This window comes from Odontesthes bonariensis, chromosome 3 (assembly GCF_027942865.1).
Source record: "Odontesthes bonariensis isolate fOdoBon6 chromosome 3, fOdoBon6.hap1, whole genome shotgun sequence".
In the NCBI taxonomy this organism is placed as follows: Eukaryota; Metazoa; Chordata; class Actinopteri; order Atheriniformes; family Atherinopsidae; genus Odontesthes; species Odontesthes bonariensis.
In genome coordinates, this window is record NC_134508.1 from 38,867,917 (window position 1) to 38,887,900 (window position 19,984).

The 19,984-nt window shown below is 48.6% G+C and overlaps 1 non-coding gene across 1 annotated transcript; it reads left to right on the top strand.

Annotated features, from left to right (window-relative positions):
* The first annotated feature begins 15,400 nt into the window (after positions 1-15,400).
* Positions 15,401-15,519, top strand: LOC142377984 (5S ribosomal RNA). Its single transcript, XR_012769579.1, has one exon. It is a non-coding gene; the product is annotated as a 5S ribosomal RNA (ribosomal RNA).
* Positions 15,520-19,984: the final 4,465 nt, after the last annotated feature.

Consider the following 19,984-nt stretch of genomic DNA (forward strand, 5'->3'; position numbering starts at 1 on the left):
GAGGCCAGTCGTTCCTCTTGCATTGAATGTCCTTGAGCAGCACTACGCTTCCCTCTCTGAGATTTGGCTGGTCGGATGGCCACTTCCTGCGGGGTTGTAGCGTAGCCAGGTACTGCTTGCGCCACCTGTCCCAGAATGTGTTGGACAGGCTTTGGACTCTACGCCACTGTTGCTTGTATAAGTCCTTGTGGTCGAAGTCGCCAGGCGGAGGTGGGCAAGGGCCTACCTTCTGAGTCAGCAGTGATGCAGGTGTGAGGATGAAGGGGTCTGTAGGGTCTGTGGACACAGGCACGAGTGGGCGATTGTTCACAATGGCAGTGACCTCTGCCAAAAAGGTCGTGAGAACCTCATGTGTGAGTTTGGCAGACCCCATCTGCATGAGCATAGAATCTAGGATGCGGCGTGTGACGCCTATCATTCTTTCCCAAACCCCTCCCATATGAGAGGAGTGCGGGGGGTTAAAGGTCCATGTGGTGCCCTGGTCAGAGAGGAATCTCTCTACTGTTTTCCCATCAGCGTTAGAGGGGATTCCTAGTTCCTTAGAGGCTCCAATGAAATTCGTGCCCCTATCCGAGCGTAAGTGTTTCACTGGGCCTCGGATAGCCTGGAACCTTCTGAATGCATTAATGAGGCTGGAGGAGTCCATAGACTCGATAACCTCGATATGAATGGCTCTGACAGATAAGCAAGTGAAAAGGACAGCCCACCTCTTGTTTTCGGCGCATCCTCCTCTCGTCCGACGTGCCGTGACAGCCCACGGCCCGAACACATCCATCCCAACATTGGTGAAGGGAGGTTCAGCGCTGAGTCTGTCTGGCGGCAAGTCAGCCATCTTTTGCATTTGACACTTTCCTCTGAGTTTGCGGCAGACAATGCATTCGAAGCCACCGAGTATCCAGTAGCCGGCAGATCGGATTACACCCTCTGTAAAGTGACGCCCTTGGTGCTGTGTCTGTTCGTGAAAGTGGCGCACGATGAGGGTTGCTACATGGTGGCGCCCAGGCAAGATCAGGGGTCTCTTTTCATTGGATCCTAAGTCAGCAGCTGCAAGGCGTCCTCCCACTCTCAGCAGGCCTTCTTCGTCGAGGAACGGGTCCAGGGACCAGAGTGGGCTGCTCTTTGGAATGTTTGCAGTGGATGAGACACACTGTAGTTCTCTCTCAAAGGCTTCCTGTTGGACAGTTCTAACGATGACTGCTGCACTCTGATTGAGAATGTCCACTGACATGGGCATGCGACATTGATGCCATTTCTGACATTGTCCATCATTGCTGCCTTTTTTGAAACACTGAATGATATGGATCAGAGTGCCAACGGCTCTTGTAAGCGAATTCCAGCATGAGAAGCGGCTGCAACGCTGCGAGCCAAGGTTGTCAAGCACTGTCGTGGAGAGTGTTGTTGCTTGTGGCCGGATTTCAGGATCTTGTTCAGGGTGTGAGAGTTCGAATGTCTGCTCGGCAGGCAGCGTGTCGCTAGGCTGACACAGAAATGCTGGGCCTGTGAACCACATTGTGTCTTTCAGTCGGTCTGTTGGGATTGACCGTGTTGCGATGTCTGCAGGATTGTGTTGTGTGTGTACATACCTCCACTGTTGTGGCAGGCTGCTTCGTCTGATACGTTGGACTCGGTTGCTGACGTACACGTAGAATCTTCTTTTCTCATTTGCGATGTACCCAAGCACAATCCTGCTGTCTGTGTAGAATGTCACTGCGTCGAATGCGATGTCGATTTCAGACATGATGGTTTCGGCCAGATTCACTGCCATGACGGCCCCGCATAGCTCCAAACGGGGTATGGTGTGGTCTGGTCGGGGTGCGAGTCTGACCTTGCTTGAAATCAGTCCTGCTTGACATTGGCCATCTGCCTGTACGGTTCTTAAATAGGCAACTGCAGCAACTGCCTTTTCTGATGCGTCTGAAAAGACGCAAAGCTCCACTCGTTCAGCTGTGGACAAGGACATGCGAGTGTAGGCTCTAGGGATTCTTAATTTTTCCAGTTCTCTGAGTGAAACTCTCCAGCTATCCCATAGTTTTTCCTTTTCTGCAGGTAGCGGGGCGTCCCACTCAGGTGAGTCGATGGTAAGTTCACGAAGGAGTGCTTTCCCTTGAATGGTCACTGGAGAGACGAATCCAAGGGGATCGTACAGGCTATTCACTGTGGAGAGGACTCCTCGTTGAGTGAATGGCTTTCTCTCATCCTCCACACGGTAAGTGAAACAGTCTGACTCCAGGTCCCAGTGCAGTACGAGGCTTCTTTGCACTGGTAGATCATCGGCAGCCAGGTCAAGGTCCTTTAGATCTGTGGCACGATCTTCACATGGGAAAGCCTCCATGACCTCTTTGCTGTTCGAAGCCAACTTGTGCAGCCTGAGGTTGGAACAAGCCAGCATTCTTTGCGTTCTTTTGAGCAGACTGATGACTTGGTCAGCTGTAGGAAGGGATTTCAACCCGTCATCCACATAAAAGTCCCTGATTACGAACTGTTGTGCATCTTCACCGTACACACTCTGGCCTTCCAGGGCGGCGCGTCTCAGACAGTAAATAGCCACGGCTGGGGATGGGCTATTTCCAAACACGTGGACATTCATGCGGTACTCTGCGATCTCTTTGTCTGGGTCGTTATCTGCAAACCAGAGGAACCTGAGAAAGTTGCGGTCTTCAGGCTTGACCTTGAAGCAGTGGAACATCTGTTGTATGTCCACAGAGAAGGCAATTTGTTCTTTCCTAAAGCGAAGGAGGACGCCGATGAGGCTGTTGTTGAGGTCTGGTCCGGTTAAGAGCACTTGGTTCAGAGACAGTCCTTTGTGCTGTGCACTGGAGTCGAACACAACTCTTATCTGAGAGGGCTTTTTTGGATGATAAACCCCAAAGCATGGCAGGTACCAGTGCTCCTCGCCTGGTTTCAATGGGGGGGCCAATTCGGCATGTCCATTCTGAATTATTTTTTCCATGAATGAGACAAACTGTTCTTTCATTTCAGGCTTTCTTTTGAAGGAGCTCTGGAGGGAGTTGAGTCGCTTCTGTGCTTGATCACGGTTGTCTGGCAGCTGTGGTCGTTGGACTCTGAAGGGTAGGGGGGCCACCCAGCTGTTTCCTTCATCCTTGTAGGCGCCCTGGTCCATGGTGCTCAGGAACCGCAGATCCTCTATGGAAGGGGCCTCGGCCTCATCGTCTTTGGTTAACTGAAACTCATCAGTGTCCTGCATTGCCTTAGTGAGGCTGCTCCTGTGTGGGGTGGAGTGTGAGGGGGGTTCGGTGTTGCAGTATCTTTCCTTCACCGTGTAGCTGTTCGGGCATGGGTGAAAGAGAGAGGGGCGTCCGTCCCTCAGCACATTGGTGTAGTAGGTGTGGACAAGGGGTGGTTTGTGCAGGTCTCCTATGCACACATCACCTACGATCACCCAACCCAGGTCCAGCTTTTGGGCGTAGGGTGCGTTGTGTGGGCCGTTCACCTGTTGTCGTACTTTATGAGCTCTGATGATGTCGCGGCCTAAGAGCAGCAAGATGGGGGCCTGTGGATCGAGATCCGGGATGTGTTTCGACAGATGTTTCAAGTGGTCGTGGCTGGAGGCAACCTCAGGTGTGGGGATCTCTGTGCGATTGTTTGGTATCTCATTGCATTCGATCAGGGGGGGCAGTGGGAGTGCCACGCTGCCATCTACTGGTTCCACCACAAAATTTCGTGCTTGTCTGCCTTCGGTCTCAATTGTTCCGGCACATGTTTTCAGGGAGTATGGTGAGGGTCGCCCTGGGACATTGAAAACAGTGAAGAACTCAGAACGTACAAGGGAGCGGTTGCTTTGCTCGTCCAATATAGCATACATGCGCACTGCAGCATCTGGATGCGTGGCTGGGTACACCTTTACAAGGCATATTTTTGAGCAGGAGCGTCTTGAGGCGTCTTTCCCACACACCTCGGTGCATGAAGACGAGACAGCAGTCTCCCCGCCATTCTCTGGTGCGGGGTCTGCAGGGTTGCTGGCTTGCGGTGCTGGGCCGGGGTGTAGAGCTGCAACGTGCATGTTGCTTCCACACTCTGTGCAGTTCACATCGTTGTTACAGTTCTTTGCCAAATGTATGGCTTGGCAGCACTTGTAGCACACTCCATGATTTTTCAAGAGTGCTTTTCTCTCCTCTATAGGCTTGTCTCTGAATGCGCGGCACTTGTGTAGGGGATGGGGCTTATTGTGCAGGAGACAATGGTTGGCTGGGTCCTCTCTGCTGGTGTAACTGTATCTAAGTGGGGACTCAGAAAGAGTGAGTGGGGCAGTGGCGGTCACTCCAGTCTTGAGAACGGCTACCGCTCTCTGATCGTCTGACCTGATTGGCTTGTTATGACTAGAGTATTCATTGTGTAGGGGTGCCAGCATGAATCCAGGGTCGTTGCGCATTCTCGCTTGCTGACCCACAAAGTCAGCAAAGAGGCTGAATGGGGGATAGGGAGCTCTGCTTTGTTCCTTGTAATTGAAACCTATCGTGAGCCACCTTTCTTGCAAGTGAAACGGCAGTTTCTGCACAATAGGGTTGACTCCTCGGGGTGTGTCTAGAAAGCTAAGGCCGAACAGTTCCCCATCATCTTTGGCCGCCTGTATTTCCATCAGTAGGTCGCCCAGTTCCCGTAGTTTTCGCCCATCTTTGTTCTGTACCTTGGGGAATTCTTCCAATCTCTTAAGCAGAGAGCTCTCAATCACCTCTGGTGCGCCGTAGTATTCATATAGCCGATCCCACACTGCCCCGAGCCCACGCTCTGGATAATTCACGTACACAGTCCTTATGCGCCTAGCGTGGTCGGCTGAGTCTTTGCCTAACCACTTCACAAGAAGGTCGAGCTGTTCGCTAGCAGATAGGTTGAGGTCTCTAATAGCATTCAGGAAGGAGGCTCTCCAAGCTCTGAAGCATTCGGGATGGTCGTTGAACTGCACAAGCCCAGTGGAGATGAGCTCACGCCTGGCCATGAATCTAACAAAGTCTGACATTCCTCTATCTTCGTTAGACTGTCCGTTCGCAGGGTTGTGCTGTTGATGAGCATTGGCGCTGAGTGGTAAGTATGGTTTGCCTACTGGTTCATGTTTGATGTCATTTCCTAAAGGTTGATGTGCCATCTCTGAATCGGGTACCATTGTAGGTGTGTGAACAGGAGGCTGCCACTGCACACGTTGCTCTGTAGAGCCTCGCTGTGTGGTTTGGCTGTAGGACTTTATCCTTTGAGTAGGCTGTGTGTTAAGTGGCGCATGGTTCTGCTGAGGGGGCAATTTGCTTGGGCTTACAGTGTGGTAAGAAGCGACAGTACGACGGGCGTATTCAGAAGCCTGCACGTCAAGAATACTAACAGGAGCGCTGTCTATATGCACCGTTGTCCTAATCACTCCCTCAACATAGTCCTTGGTGCGTTCGCTCGGGTCATCGGTAGGTACATCAATGTCGAAAACTTGGTCTAATTCCTGTTGCGCGGCTGCTTCTAATACATCTGCTTTGGCCGCTGAAGCCGCAGCTCGTTTGTCAAGGCTTAGTTTATTCAGTGTTATTTCCAAACGCTTATTCTCCAGTTCCAATTCCGCTTGTTTTAATTTCAGTTCGTTCTCTTTTTCGGCAAATGATGCTTCAGTCCGTGCCGCCTCTGCCTCTGCTCGGGCGTTAGCTGCAGCCAGTTTACTAGCAGAGGAACTTGCCTTTTTGGATGAACAAGAGGCATTAGATCTGGTTTTTCTAGATCCCGAATTTGAAACGTTTTCCGACATGTTTACTTGGCTTTGTTGTGCTTACTTGAGACGACAATCCGGTCGTGATGATTCGATTCTACATGGCGCGTAGCTCTCCCGTTGTCATTGATCTCCTGAGTGTGAAGATAGCCCGCCGAAGTCGTTATTTTACTGTACTGTTCTCCCCAACGCCTTGCCAGGTATAACAGTCAGTTAACTCCACTCCACAGACCACGCAGACAAGTCCTTCCTTTTGACGATTTAATGGCTTGTGAAGAAGGTAAAATAACGGTGCCTTCAAGGCAACTTGAAACTTTGAGATCAGAGTTAACATTCGCTAGATCATAACAGTTGAGCAGGAACGTGTCCCATGGTTATGACGTCAGTCATCTTTTCGTCGCACAGGGAATTACCTGAATTTGCCAGAAGATGGCGGTAGAGGACCAAAAATAACAGTTATCCTGAGTTATCACGATAGAAAATAACACCAATAGTGCATAAACAATGCATGAAACAGAACAATTATCAACACAAGCCTGATAGCTTTTCTGCTGCTAAAGCTGCGTCAACGTCACTTCAGAGAGCTGGGAGCTTCAAAGTAAGATGAGGGTTGATCTACCACTGTAGACAACAAAGCAATGCTGCTCAATTTCTCCATTGATAAAATAAATTCACAACTCTACAACATAAAAATTCATAAAATATCATGTAGAATATAGCATATACTTTGTTGTCTACAGTAGTAGATCAACCCTCATCTTACTTTGAAGCTCCCAGCTCAACGTTCGCCTGCTGGCTTGTTGCAAACTATGGCATGGAATTCTTGAACGGAGGCGTGCTTGTGCAATACTGTGATCACTGAGATGGCCCCGTTTAGGAAATCCATTCCACATCTTGCAGTAGCAAAGCAGCATACCAGAACTGTGCGCGGAGAATCTTTTCAGCATAATGTGTGGATCGGAAATCTCGGGGTGTGGATCGGAAATTTCCGATAGGTGAATTACGTTGATATCGGAACCCGATACCGATACTGGATCGGATCGGCCCCATCCCTATATTAGAGGGTCCCTCACAACACAGGCCTCACATATGTACTCAAGTGCCATGATTTTACCACACCTTATGGATTGTATTTCGAGTTGGTCACAGGGCTCAAAACAGCCCTGCGGCTGTATAAAAGTGCCCTCAAAATCCATGATAAAAAGCCAAGCAGGTACCACCACTGTACAATTTTAACTAAATATGACATTCTTAATTTTGATAATCAAATATTTTATAATAACGTTTGCTTGCTATTTAAAATAATCCATGGTCTTTCAGCTCCTCCCCTAAGAAAATTTGTTAGGCTATGCTCTGACAGAAAGACACGCACCTCTCGATCGACCGCTAGAGGAGAGTGCTGTATCCCCAAATGCAGGACCTCCTTTGGTAGGTCAGCCTTCTCGTCTGTAGCTGTGACCCAGTGGAAGTCGTTACCAACAGACATCATAACATGCACTGGCCTAAAAGCATTTGCAAAACGGACCAAAAAATGGCTCTTAAGAAATCCAACCTGTACACATGTATGAGGAGTGAGTGTGAGAGTGGCTGGCCCAAAGAGAGTGAATGTTGTGTGTAAATGAGAGATGTTTTTTATTTTTCATTTATTATATTCATGCAAAAAGTGGAACAACTTGTGTTGTGTATTAAATTAAATGATAGATATTTATATGTGAAAATGTTTGGTGAAATGGTCATGTGCTCATGTACCTTTTGGAATCAGTTTTGTTACACCAACATGCCCAGGGACTACAGGTGGAAATTAGCATTTCCTGCTATAACCTGGTACAAAGCATCTTTCCTCATGGTCAATGTTTATTGTACACTGTCTCTGTTCAAATAAAAACATACCATACCATACCATACCATAATCAACAAGTCCAAAAGGCAGGCTCTGTGAGGGAGTGGGATTGTATATATGCACTTGGCAAAGCCGTACACATTTCTGTGATTGCAGTATTAATACAGGAAGACACAATGAGATTTCAAAGCAACATATGCTGCCTTTAAGGCAACATCTTTTCCAGGGATGTCAATAAATTGACGACACTCTGCACTTATTACAAAGACATGGCTGAGAAAGAAGATGGTGTGGGTGCTGCACCGGCCCACCTGTTGGAACATACACATGCACAGGGTCACACACTCATAGAGACAGATGCCATATTCACTGGAGCGGTGGACAGCCATTCACAGCGCCCAGGGAGCAGATGTGGTCTGTATATGGTCTGTGTGTAATGAAGGCTAGCCGCAAATTCAACATGGCAGACTCACCAGGTGTTGGCAATCGCTCATCAACCTCCAGGTGTTGGCAATCGCTCATCAACCATCCAGATCCACATATAAGGCGCTCCTGCATGGGGCTTTACCGGTTCATCGGCAAGCTGCGTGCATTAGCTCTCGCTTGTTGGTCAACCCCATAGGATTATCATGTCTGACTCGGATTCTGACGCCGCTCAGAGGCCTCCGAGCCGTCATTCTGGCATTTCCAAACCTGCTTTACCCGCTCCCTTTCGTCGGAGCGCCCGGCTCGCTCCCCTCTCTGCTGCCGGCTCTTCAGCATCTGTTCTCCGGTCCAAGAGCATCCGCCCAGCCGATGGCCTCGGCTCCGATCAGCTCGCTTCTTTGGCAGAGCTTCTCCAAACCGGCGATTCATCCACTCCTTCCCCACCCACAGCTGGTAAGGTCCAAGAAGCGATCCCCGCCTCCGGCTAAGCAAAGCCGAGGCCGTCCCCGCCCTGCGGTTCCTCCGCTCCAGCTTCGGGCCCACCTCAGCCGCGAGCCGCTCGGATTATTCCGCCCCGGTTGGTTCTCCGCTGGCTTCGACTTCTGCCCCCCCCCCCCCCCCCCCCCCCCTCGCTTCCCGATCTGTCTTCAGCTCTGCCTCCCCTGGACGCCCAGCAGCTCACAGCAGCTCTCATCTCCTCCATGGATATATTGCAACAATCCATCGCAGCTCTCTCCACACACCTCCTGCCCGCCGCAGCAGCTAGCCGCGCAGCCCCAGCTAGCCGCACAGCCCCCCTCCGACTTCTAAGGAGCAGCCGAATCAACAAGCTTCTCAACTTCTCCAGGGTGCGTTTTCCCTCGCCGAAGCTCGCCCCGGCTCATCATAGGGTAAGATGCGGGACTCTGTCTCTGTTGTTTTAACATGCCTCACCTGGTCTCCCTGTTTGCTTCCCCATGCTCTCATGCTATAGCCTGATTAACATAGACTTTCAAATCTCTTCAAGATTCTGGTCTGACCAAGACCATAACGAATATGATTCGAAATGGCCTGGTCAACCCGCCTCCCTCGGGTTGCTACTGGTTGTGGCCAGAAAAGGCTGTGCCTAAGCTTAAGCCAATCACACCACTCTTTCCTCTGACGTATGATTTAGCTACCAGCGGGGCTAACTGGTAGATTAAACTCTTACCAAAGCCAGTAGGGAGCAAGGCGAAAACGTCTTTCCTGTCAAGAAATGATTCAAGGGCTGTTCTTTGCTCGATTTTTAACGAGAATCTCCCGTCGAACACTTTCATTACAGCATCTACAGCAATGTCAAAAGCTTGACGCTGCTCCATGTTGATATTGAATGAAGCGCTTCCGTGTACAATCCATGGGTTGAGTGGCAGTTCAACCACGTCACTACCTTGAACACGCCTCTACCATGGGCCGTTGGCGCTGCTCAAAGTTGATTGCTTCCCGACAAAGTGGGTGGAGTTCCCATTTTTTCGGGAACTCGAATCCACCTGAATGAGCAGTTTGCCTGAGTAAGTGTAGCAGAGCCGAAGGTGTTGCGTCACTGCGAGGGCGGAGCCTGGGTACTCATGCTAGGCTGTCGGCCACAGTAGCGCCCTCTGTCCCTCCTATGTTGGACATAGCAGTATAATCAACAGATGTTTGCACTTAAGTCAAAGTTCAGCTCTGTTACCACCATCACAGCATCCTCAGTGGTGCCTCTTTGAATGATCACAAAAAATGATGTCTTGCTAACAAGGACCATTTATTTCTTAGTCTAACGAAATGATGTTGCAGCCAAGAACTGACCAAACTGTTGGGTAAGGCGTTGTTAACACATGATCAGCATGTAAAGATGTTGGTGACACCATGTTTCATAAGTGTTGCAGCTCAACCATGATAGAGTATTAACTTGTAATGATATTGACTAAATCAGACCAGGAAGAGAAAAGATGACCGGAATATCGATAACGATGGAACTGACTATGATGTTGACTCTGATGTGAAAACAGTCGTGTGTGTATTAAGTGAGAAATGCAGGCGTATTTTTCTCTTGCTGTCTGAAAGGCAGAACTTTACAATTGAAGGAAATGTTCTCATTACCTTAAATGGTCTTCACATTGCATTTCCCACAAGGGAAGTCAGGGCTGTGCTGTGACACAATACGTTTGGTATGCGGATATGTTGCAGACCACATAAAGAGTCCTTCAGCGTGGCGACATGTACACAGCTACACCACTGCATTCAAATGTATAGAGGAGCTCCTCGAACAGCTAGCTGCGATTGTGAGTGCAGCCTTGAGATGAAATGGCTGTCACTGGGGCTGCTGTTGGCGTTGTTAGGATTATGGCTGCAGCACATTTGTTTTAGTGTTCATGACATGCAACAGCTCGATGCAAAGCGACGGCTACTGCAATGCAGCATTAAAGCTGCCGTGTTCTGGAGCAGCATAAACTGTTACAGCTGGACATAACCACAGCAGTAGCCATCACAGTGAGTGACTGCGCTCACATACCTGCCCTGCTCTGCTGTACCCTGCTCTGCTGTGCTCTGCTCTGGTCTCCAGTGCACTGCTCTGCTCTGCCCTGCTCTGCTCTCCCCTGCTGTGCTCTGCTGTGCTCTCCCGTGCTTTGCTGTACCCTGCTATGCTATGCTCTGCCCTGCTCTGCTGTGCTCTGCTGTACCCTGCTGTGCTCTGCTCTGCTGAGCCCTGCTGCTGCCCCGTTAGACAGGGCTTTAATATTTACTGCTGGCAGCTGCTCGAATGTTGTGACGCTTCTGCCTCTTGCACAAGGCCACACTGATCTGCAGGACATTTGCAGAGTATCGTGCTGCATGATAGATTTTGTTATTAGTTGTTTTTAAACCGACGCCACCGTATTCTCAATCAGCCGCTCCCAAGGCAGTGTGACAGCAGTCATCTCTCATTGTGTCTGGGCGCACCTCACACAGCTACTTTCGTCCCGGATCAATGAAATATTGTTTTTAAAAGATTTTAGCCACTCGGAGCTGTTTATACTTGAATAAGTAAATGGGTGCTTTCGTGTAGCAGCTGACCTGCTGGCTCTACTTTGTCTTTAAGCGGCTCATGTTTTGCATCAATGTCAATGGTTGCAGGGTTGCTAACCTTTGCTTTGAATTTTCCCCTTTTGTAAAGGACGAAAACACGTTTTACATTTAATAGTTTATTTAGGCTCTCCTGCATAGCTTTGACCAGCGACCTTTCAAGCTCCCTTATATTCGATCCCTCCTAGCTGGCTTTAACTTCCATGCAAAACTCTATCATCTGGGCTCATGCCCAAGTCTGTTCTCTAACCATGCCATTAAGCCCCTCCTGAAGGGCATGGCTAAGCACTCTCCTCCCCAGCTCGATGGCAGAAAATCCATCACTTTTCTTAAGAGCCTTCTTTTAACCCAGAGGTCGTCCCCCTTTTCTTCGTACCTGAAAGCACTCCTGTCAAGGAGGGCGTCTTCAACCCGTCAGTAGATCTGTTGCCCGACGACTTGGTTTTGTTCCCGATCACTTTGACCTCCACCTCAAACATTCCAAGGGCAAAGGCCCTGCAGACATCTCCATAGCCTGTCTCAGCGGCCCGTTTTGTCACTTCCTAGCCATGATTTAATTTGCTGACAAACACCATTAGCTCCGCCCCTTCATTGGCCCCTCGTTTCTCACTCCCGACGGCTCCCCCATGACTGCAGCATGGTTCATCAGATTCCTTAGGAAATCCCTGGCTCTAGCTGGCCTTTCCCCTCTCCAATACTCCGGACATTAGTTTCGGATTGGGGCAGCTACCTCCGCAGCCGTCCAGGGTGTTCCTGAGGCATCTCTCCAACAGCTCGGTCGCTGGTCTTCGGCAGCCTACTCCTCCTACATCCGTCCAGACCTTCAATCCGTGCTCGCTGCTCAGCGCTCGTTCAGCTTATAGGTAAGCTCTCGCAACTACTGGTGGTGGAGTCCTTCAGTTCTAATTGTTGCTTCTCCCTCTCTCTCTCTCTGGCAGCACTATCTCTTTGGCAGAAAAAGGGGGCTTTCGATCTCTATGGCAAATCAAGTGAGCTCACTCTCCCCGTTCTCACTTCCCCTGCAGCCCAGGCAGGCTCACTGTTCCTGCCGCACCCCAGGCGGGCTCACTGTTCCTGCCACCCCAGGCGGGCTCACTCCCCTGCAGCCCAGGAGGGCTCACTCTCTCTTTCTCTCTCTCCGCAGGGAGGCGGGATCACTCTCCCATTCTCTCTCTCCTCAGGCTCTCTTCTTTTTTTGGAGGGTGGGCAACCCTTCTCACAGGCTGCTTCCTCACCTTGCAGCCAGTCCCTCACCAGCTCGGCCCCAGCTCAGTTTTTGGGGGGAAGATATTCAGCATCTATCTCCCTATGCCGGACTTGCAAGCTCACAGCGGTTCAGCTTGCATGTCCTCCGCCGGGGCCCGAGCGCCAAAGAAATATTGACAATAAACCTTGCAATTGTCTCCCTATCTCTCCGTGTGAGTCTCTCCAGGTTGAAATGTAATTACAAAAATTGTCTATATAAATGCAACTATAAACTCTGAGAACAAACTTACGCAACAGCTAACTCGCATGCTGCTACCTTGACATTGTCACCATCACCACGTTTTGATTAAAAAAAAAAAATCTGTTCTAACACTGATTTGGGGGAAGAAAAAGCTTGTTTTAAGTGAGTTCTGTAAGGAACCAGCTTTAGAGTGGTTTGATTTTTTTTTTTTTTTCACAGCTATACAAGCTCAGAGCTGATGTGTTTGGACCTCCCTCTAGTGTATCCTGAGTTTCTGTAAAGGACCACTGTGCATGTCTCATTTTCCCTACAAACTGATGTTTTGATATCACGAGCCTAGTTTATAAATACTACAGTATTTCTAACAATGGCCACTGAATATAAAAACTTTGCAATGTCAACCAGTGTTTCCAAATGGTGAGCAATATGAATGCTACTGGCTACAGAATTTATACTCCTGGATTTAAATGCCAGCTTATGATATTGAACAGACGCCGATGTTTCTAAACAAAGTTGAAGAAACTGTTAATGAATTCAGCTGAAAACTGTAACAGTGAATACTCATCTATGTTGCTGATGTTATTAAAACACGAGACACACTAGGTCACCAGCCCATCACAGGGCCAACACAGACACAAAAAAGACAAACAACTATACATACTCACACTCACTCTGAGGATCAAATTAGAATCACCAAACAACTGAACATGCATTTTCAGATGGTAGGAGGCAGAACACGGGGAGAACACTCCACACATTAAGGCCCCAGCTGCAATTTGAAACCTTCTTGTTGTGTTTGGATAGTACGAACCACTGAAAGCACTGTGCAAACCACTATCCAAAAAAACCCACTTTAAAAATAGCTTATAGTTGTGAGTTAATTCAGAATTTTGAATTACAAGAAATGTGATTCACATCCCCATTATATGATATTAAAAAACAAAGTTGACAGACTAAGCTTTGCTGATACATTTCTGGTTAACACACACATCTGTGACCTTCAAAAAGCCTAGAAGTCAGACTGAGTTTATGATATTTGAGAAAGAACCCACATGAGTGACTAGGGTAGTTACAGGATGTATTTGTGAAAATCTTAAACATCATCACATACATGGAATTACATAAAGACAAGAGTGGCTGTGTTTTGGTGCTCTGTCATGTTCGGTAATGTAGGCGAGGAAGGAGACCAAGGTGCAGACGCGGAGCAGGAACCAGGGGGCAAAAATGATAAGAAAATGATTTATTTTAACACAAACCGCAGCAAGGCCGGAACTACATCAAGCGAAACCTGAAAAACAAAGAACACCGAAGAAAATAACAAAACCAGACTGTAACAATACACAAGAGCAGGAACAATAACTAACAGGGAAAACCACACGTAAGTACGACAAGAATCTGATAAAGAGTGACGAAAACTGGGAGTTTAAATACTGTGGGGAAAGTGATGAATGACAACAACTGATAACTGAACATAGGTGAAAGGAGTGGAGCTGATGACCAGGCAGGAGGGAACTGAGGAAAAAGCCCAGGGAAATGGCAAAACTGAAACCAGTCAGAAAAACACCAAATACAAACTTGACAAACCCATGGTATTGCTCCAGTGTTTCTACAGTGGACCTGTAGGGACAAACACTTTATCCATTCTGAAACTTTGCTGATGAATGCCACCAAAACATCACATATCCTGAGTTTTTAAAACAAAACTCTACATGATTATGTCTTCTTGAATGTATTCAAATCTGAATTCCCTGCCTGTCAAGTTCAATCACCTAAAACAATTTTACAAAAAGAAGAGACAGAGAGACGTCAAGGTTTTTTTACTCATGAGGAGAGCGCAAGGAGAGAGCTTCTTACAATCTCCAAACCACCCTGAAGCTTCTCCTCACGCCTCCTCCATTTTATTCGAAAATGGGTGTGCCCTGCTTACGAAAAGCTCTCAACTGTAAAAGGAAGGGGGATTCAGTTTCAATCCGGACCAGGCGACATTCCAAACAGTGGAATTTACAACCTCCATCCATCCATTCATCATCTTCCGCTGGTCCGGGGATCGGGTTGCGGGGGCAGCAGCTTGAGCAAAGAGACCCAGACGTCCCTGTCCCCGGCCACTTCCTCCAGCTCTTCCGGGAGGACCCCGAGGCGTTCCCAGGCCAGCCGAGAGACATAGTCTCTCCAACGTGTCCTGGGTCTTCCCCGGGGCCTCCTCCCAGTGGGACGGGCCCGGAACACCTTACCAGGGAGGCGTCCAGGAGGCATCCTAACCAGATGCCCGAGCCACCTCATCTGACTCCTCTCGATGCGGAGGAGCAGCGGTTCTACTCCGAGCCCCTCCCGGATGACCGAGCTTCTCACCCTATCTCTAAGGGAGAGCCCAGACACCCTGCGGAGGAAACTCATTTCGGCCGCTTGTATTCACGATCTCGTTCTTTCGGTCACTACCCACAGCTCGTGACCATAGGTGAGGGTAGGAACATAGATTGACCGGTAAATCGAGAGCTTCGCCTTCTGGCTCAGCTCCTTCTTCACCATGACAGCATCCAGAGCCTTGAGGGACTCAGGACGGACCTCATCCACCCCCGGGGCCTTGCCGCCAAGGAGTTTTTTGACCACCTCGGCGACCTCAGCCCCAGAGATGGGAGGTCCCACGTCCAAGCTCCCCAACTCTGCTTCCTCATTGGAAGGCGTGTCGGTAGGATTGAGGAGGCCCTCGAAGTATTCCCCCCACCGACTCACGACGTCCCTAGTAGAAGTCAGCAGAGCCCCGCCCTCACCATACACGGTGTTGACGGTGCACCGCTTTCCCCCCCTGAGCCTCCGGATGGTGGACCAGAATCTCCTCGAGGCCGCCCGGAAGTCGTTCTCCATGGCCTCCCCGAACTCCTCCCAAGCCCGATATGCCTGAACAGGGTGTTCGTTATGGACAGTCCGTGGGGCTTACGGCCACACCACCCTGAGCACGCCTGATCTCGTCCGATCTCAGAAGCTAAGCAGAGTTGGGCCTGGTTAGTACTTGGATGGGAGACCGCCTGGGAATACCAGGTGCTGTAAAGCCCACCTCCCCGTGAGCTGTCACCTTACCGTGGTGGGGGGGTTTGCGTGCCCCAATGAGTCTGGGAGCTATGTTGTCTGGGGCTTTAAGCCCCTGGTAGGGTCACCCATGGCAAACAGATCCCAGATGAGGGACCAGACAAAGAACAGCTCACAAAACCCCTATGATGAACACTATGTTTGGACACCGTGTTCCCTTGCCCGGACGCGGGTCACCGGGGCCCCCCCCGGAGCCAGGCCCAGGGGTGAGGCCCGCCGGCGAGCGCCTGGTGGCCGGGTCTGTGCCCGTGGGGCTCGGTCGGGCACAGCCCGAAGAAATGACACGGGTCCCCCTTCCGACAGGCTCACCACCCGTGGGAGGGGCCATGGGGGTCGGGTGCAGTGTGAGCTGGGCGGCAGCCGAAGGCGGGGACCTTGGCGGTCTGATCCTCGGCTACTGAAGCTGGCTCTTGGGACGTGGAACGTCACCTCTCTGCTGGGGAAGGAGCCTGAGCTGGTGCGCGAGGCTGAGCGGTTCCGGCTATATATAGTCGGACTCACCTCGACGCATGGCCTGGGCTCCGGAACCAGCCTCCTCGAGAGGGGTTGGACTCTCTTCCACTCTGGAGTTGCCCGCGGTGAGAGGCGTAGAGCAGGTGTGGGCATACTTATTGCCCCCCGGCTGTGTGCCTGTACATTGGGGTTCACCCCAGTAGACGAGAGGGTAGCCTCCCTCCGCCTTAGGGTGGGGGGACGGGTCCTGACTGTTGTTTGTGCCTATGCGCCGAACGGCAGTTCAGAGTACCCACCCTTTTTGGAGTCCCTGGAGGAGGCACTAGAGAGTGCTCCTCCGGGAGACTCCCTCGTCCTGCTGGGGGACTTCAATGCTCACGTGGGCAATGACAGTGAGACCTGGAGGGGCGTGATTGGGAGGAACGGCCCCCCCGATCTGAATCAGAGTGGTGTTTTGTTGTTCACACAGATAAGCGAGGCACAACTTCAACTCAAAACTCTTAATCAATATAAGAAAACAGAGTATATGTGGGATAACTATCATAAAATGTATTTACAACTCAACATTTCCCTCCTGTTTATCACATATATGCTCAAATTCTCATTTCAACAACGCAACCTCTTCTCGCGGGATTTTCATCTGCAGGATCATTTTTCATGAGCACATACCTGCTTACACACAGAGAGAAAAGTGATTACTCATAGTCATGTCGATCAGAATACAAATCAGGGAAAATGCATCGATTGCACTTCGAGTTCGTCATCATCATCAGTTTCATCCAGTTACACTTCAAGTGGTGACGCTTTGCGGTAAGACGAGTTGCATCACTTCCTGTTACCTTGCTTGTGCACTGTGGAATTTCTTGCTCCGCTTGGAGTACTGTTAATCACTTCATTTCGATCTATAACTTACACAATTTTGCATAGTTAAACTCTATAGCTTACTGTTCTGTTCTAACACACTCCTACAGATCTTTATTCTCACTTTTTAACGGTGTGTCTGGTTCTCTAGCGTAGCATGGCTACCGGTTCTCTTCCTCCTTCTCCTGCTTTCACCTGCTCCGTGTGTCAGATGTTTAGTTACTCCTCTGCCTCCTTTAGCGATAATGGTACATGTAACAAATGTAGTCTTTTTGTAGTTTTGGAGGCGAGGATATCTGAATTGGAAGCTCGGCTCTGCACTGTTGAAAATCAACCGATAGCGAGCCAGGTCCCTTTTGCCAGTGTGGAGCCACCTAGCGTAGCTAGCTCAATTAGCCTCCCCCTAGCAGAACCTGAGCAGCCAGGATTACAACGTGGCTGGGTGACTGTCAGGAAGAGGTATAGCTCTAAAGTCAAGCCCGTTGTTCACCATCGACCTGTCCAAGCTTCAAACAGATTTTCCCCACTCAGCGACACACCCGCTGAAGACAAAACCCTGGTAATTGGCTGCTCCATAGTCAGAAACGTGGCATTAGAGACACCAGCGGCCATAGTCAAATGAATTCCAGGGGCCAGAGCGGGCGACATAGAATCCTATTTAAAACTGCTGGCTAAGGATAAACGTAAAAATGGTAAAATAGTTATTCACGTCGGCGTTAATGACACCCGGTTACGCCAATCGGAGGTCACTAAAATTAATGTTGCATCGGTGTGTAATTTTGCCAAAACAATGTCGGACTCCGTAGTTTTCTCTGGACCCCTGCCAAATCTGACCAGTGATGACATGTTTAGCCGCATGTCGTCCTACAATCGCTGGTTATCTAGATGGTGTCCAGCAAACAACGTGGGCTACATAGATAATTGGCAATCTTTCTGGAGAAAACCTGGTCTGATGAGGAGAGACGGCATCCATCCCACTTTGGAAGGAGCGGCACTCATTTCTAGAAATATGGAAGAATTTATTTGCCACCCTAAAACATGACAACCCAGGGCTCAGACCAGGATGCAGAGTTGTAGTCTTACACACTTCTCTGCAGCTTCCCACCTGCTGCTACCCACCCAATCAATTAACACAAAAGGAGCAAATCCTCTTGTGCAAAAATAAATTATTAAAACAAAAACTTTAACTGAACAAAAACATCAAACTATTAAATGTGGTTTGCTGAATATCAGATCTCTCCTTTCGAAGTCTGTTAGTGAATGAGTTGATTTGTGATCATCATATTGATATATTTTGTCTTACAGAAACCTGGCTGCAGCAGGAGGATCATGTTAGCATTAATGAATCAACTCCCTCTGACTGTTTAAATGTTCATGTTCCTCGAACCACAGGCAGAGGAGGAGGAGTGGCAGCTATTTTCAGATCAGGGTTACTAATCAGTCCCAGACCCAAGATTAGTTTGAGCTCTTTTGAATCTCTGATTCTCAGTTTTTCCCACGCAAAGTGGAAATCCCAGAAACCTCTTGTGTTTGTTGTTGTGTATCGTCCACCTGGCCCTTATTCTGAGTTTCTGTCTGAATTCTCAGAGTTTTTATCCCAGTTAGTGCTGAGTACAGATAAAGTCATTGTAGTGGGTGACTTTAATATTCATGTAGATGTTGAAAATGACAGCCTGAATATGAACTTTAATTCTATATTGGACTCTATTGGATTTTCTCAGAGTGTTCACAGACCGACTCACTGCCTTAATCACACCCTTGATCTTGTTCTGACTTATGGCATTGAGAGTGAACAGTTAACAGTGTTCCCTCAGAACCCTGTCTTATCTGACCATTTTCTGATAACCTTTGAGTTTACATTACTTGACTATACAGTTTCTGAGAAGAAATTTACGTATAGAAGGTTTCTATCAGAGGATGCTGTAACCAGATTTAAAGAATTAATTCCATCATCCTTTTCTTCACTGCCATGTGCAGATATGACAGAGGACGAATACCTAAACTTTACTCCAGCAGCACTTGACTCTCTTGTTGACAGCACTATAGTTTCAATGCGTACAGCACTGGACAATGTTGCCCCTCTGAAAAGGAAGGTAATCAGTCAGAAGAGGTTGGCTCCTTGGTATAATTCACAGCTGCGTGCTTTAAAGCAGACTGCAAGAAAGCTGGAAAGGCAGTGGCGTTCCTCTAATTTGGAAGAGTCTCAGTTAGTCTGGAAAGATAGTTTAACAATGTATAAGAAAGCCCTTCGTAAAGCTAGAACTGCTTATTATTCATCATTGATAGAAGAGAATAAGAATAATCCCAGGTTTCTTTTCAGCACTGTAGCCAGTCTGACTAAGAGTCCGAGCTCTGCTGGGCCAGTTATTCCTTTAACTCTCAGCAGTGATGATTTCATGAGCTTCTTTATTAATAAAATTGTTTCTATCAGAGAGAAGAATGATGGAGTCCTTCCCAGTACTATCAGTGAAGTGTCATCAAGTACAGCAGCTTTAGAAGTATCTTTAGAACCTGATTTGTATTTAGACGGCTTCTGCCCAGTTGATCTCTCTGAGCTAACGACAGCAATAGTCTCTTCTAAACCATCAACTTGTGTTTTAGACCCAATCCCAACCAGACTGTTCAAGGAGGTTTTCCCATTAATTGACACTTCCATATTGGATTTGGTCAATCTGTCTTTGTTGACGGGATATGTACCTCAGACTTTTAAGGTTGCTGTAGTTAAACCTTTACTTAAAAAACCTACTCTTGATTCAGAAGTGTTGGCTCATTATAGACCTATATCCAATCTCCCTTTTATGTCTAAAGTTCTTGAAAAAATAGTTGCAGCTCAGCTTTGTGATCACTTACACAGAAATAATCTGTTTGAAGAGTTTCAGTCAGGATTCAGAGTGCATCATAGCACAGAAACTGCACTGCTGAAAGTTACCAATGATCTCCTCTTAGCCTCTGATAGCGGACTTGTGTTTGTGCTTGTCCTGTTGGATCTCAGTGCTGCATTTGATACGGTCGATCACAGTATCTTATTACACAGACTTGAACATGTTATTGGGATTAAAGGAACTGCATTAGGCTGGTTTAAATCATATTTATCTGATAGATTTCAGTTTGTTCT